This window comes from Trichechus manatus, unplaced genomic scaffold (genome assembly GCF_000243295.1).
Source record: "Trichechus manatus latirostris isolate Lorelei unplaced genomic scaffold, TriManLat1.0 scaffold00076, whole genome shotgun sequence".
Taxonomy (NCBI): domain Eukaryota; kingdom Metazoa; phylum Chordata; class Mammalia; order Sirenia; family Trichechidae; genus Trichechus; species Trichechus manatus.
In genome coordinates, this window is record NW_004444012.1 from 3,271,933 (window position 1) to 3,274,085 (window position 2,153).

Here is a 2,153-nt window from a genome sequence, read left to right on the forward strand (position 1 = left end):
CCTTGAGTATATCCCACCTGAATTTAGGGACCATCTTAAGAATAGATTTGATGCACTGAACGCTAATGACTGAAGACCAGATGAGTTGTGGAATGACATCAAGGACATCATACGTGAAGAAAGCAAAAGATCATTAAAAAGACAGGAAAGAAGGAAAAGACCAAAATGGATGTCAGAAGAGACTCTGAAACTGGCTTTTGAACATTGAGTAGCTAAAGTGAATGGAAGAAATGATGAAGTACAAGAGTAAAAGAGATGAACATAACCTTTCGAAGGGTGGCTCAAGAAGACAAAGTAAAGTATTATAATGAAATGTGCAAAGACCTGGAGTCAGAAAACAAAAAGGGAAGAGCATGCTTGGCATTTCTTAAGCTGAAAGAACTGAAGAAAAAATCCAAGCCTTGAGTTGCAATATTGAAGAATTCTGTGAGGAAAATATTGGACAATGGGGAAGCATCAAAAGAAGATGGAAAAAATACACAATCACTGTAACAAAAAGAATTGGTCAGGAGGCGGGGTCAAGATGGTGGAGTAGTCAGACGCTTCCTGTGGTCCCTCTTACAACAAAGACCCGAAAAAGCAGGTGAATTGAGTATATATGACCATCTAGGATCCCTGAACATCAAAGGCAAAGTTGAGGAATAGAGCTGAGTGGTGGGGGAGGGGAGAGACAGTTTGGAAGCAGCGAGGAGTTGCCAGAACTGACCTGGTGGGAGCTGGCGCACATCAGGCCAGATCAGCTTATGTGCACGGTGAGGTAACCACTGCCACTCAGGAGGCATTTTATACATGGGGAGAGACCCAGCAGCAGAATCTACTCAGGCATCCAGAACCAGTGACAAGCAGTGCTCCACTGGCAAAAAATAAGTGCTTGCATCTGGCCTACCACGCGGATCAAAAAACACCCCACTTTGGGAAAAACCTCTCTCCCATGTACCTCCCCAACCCCTGCTCTGCAGCAGGTCCCGGGATGGCTTCAGCGATTGCCAAGCCCCCTGGGCCGGAAGTAGGACCTGTCCCATGCCCTGAGCCATTCTCCTGGCCTTGGAGAAGGAACAAATGAACAGACAGGGAAAAAATAATCTGCCAGCTCCCCTAAGCCAGGAACTCAGGGTAGGCACAGCTCCTTTGCCTAGGCACAGGCATAAGGGGTCCACAGACTTTGATTGCCTTTCACCTCTGCATAGGGCCCATTTCAACAGCGTAGACCCTCATTAACACAGTACAACAATCTAACTGTTTCAGCTGTAAAGTTGCAGGTTTGTGACATTTGACAGTGCTCTGCTCATTAAGCAGGGCTCGCCTACCCACATCAGGCACCCGAGGGCTGGTGGCTCCACCCACGCCACCTAGCCATCCGCAACAGGGGTCTAAGAATAAGTGGTACCCCCTAATTCTTACAGCCAGCAGCACGGAGTGCTCATAGTCCAGCTGTAAAACCCACCCACCTATACACTCTAGGGAACAGAGACACACTTTATTCCCAGACACTAGCGTCAGCCATCAGCCTCCTACCTTGCTAAGCGCACGACCCCCTACTGCAGCCAGATACCTGTGCCTACACCAATCACTCATGCCTTTCTAGGACTGTAGATGACAGCCTACCAAACATAAAATAAATGTAATAATTTGTTGATGGCTCGGAGACAACAGTCAATATCAAATCACATAAAGAGGCAGACGATGATGTCTTCAGCAAGCTCCCAAAATAACAAATCAAGGAATTTTCCAGAGGAAGAGAATTTCTTGGAATTACCAGAGGCAGAATACAAAAGATTAATATACAGAACTCTTCAGGAGATCGGGAAGGAGATCAGGCAAAACAGAGACCAACTAAGGAACACACAGACAAAGCAATACAGAATCTTAAGAAGGTTATTCAAGAGCATAATGACAAATTTAATAGTCTGGAAGACTCCAGAGAGAGATACCAATCAGAAATCCAGAAGATTAACAACAAAATTTCAGAATTAGATAACTCGGTAGAAAGTCATAGGAGCAGAATTGAGGCAATAGAAGTTGAAATTAGTGAGATTGAAGATAAAGCACTTGACACCAACTTATTTGAGGAAAAATCAGATAAAAGAATTTAAAAAAATGAAACTAAGAATTATGTGGGATTCTATCAAGAGGAATAGCCTACGAGTGATTGG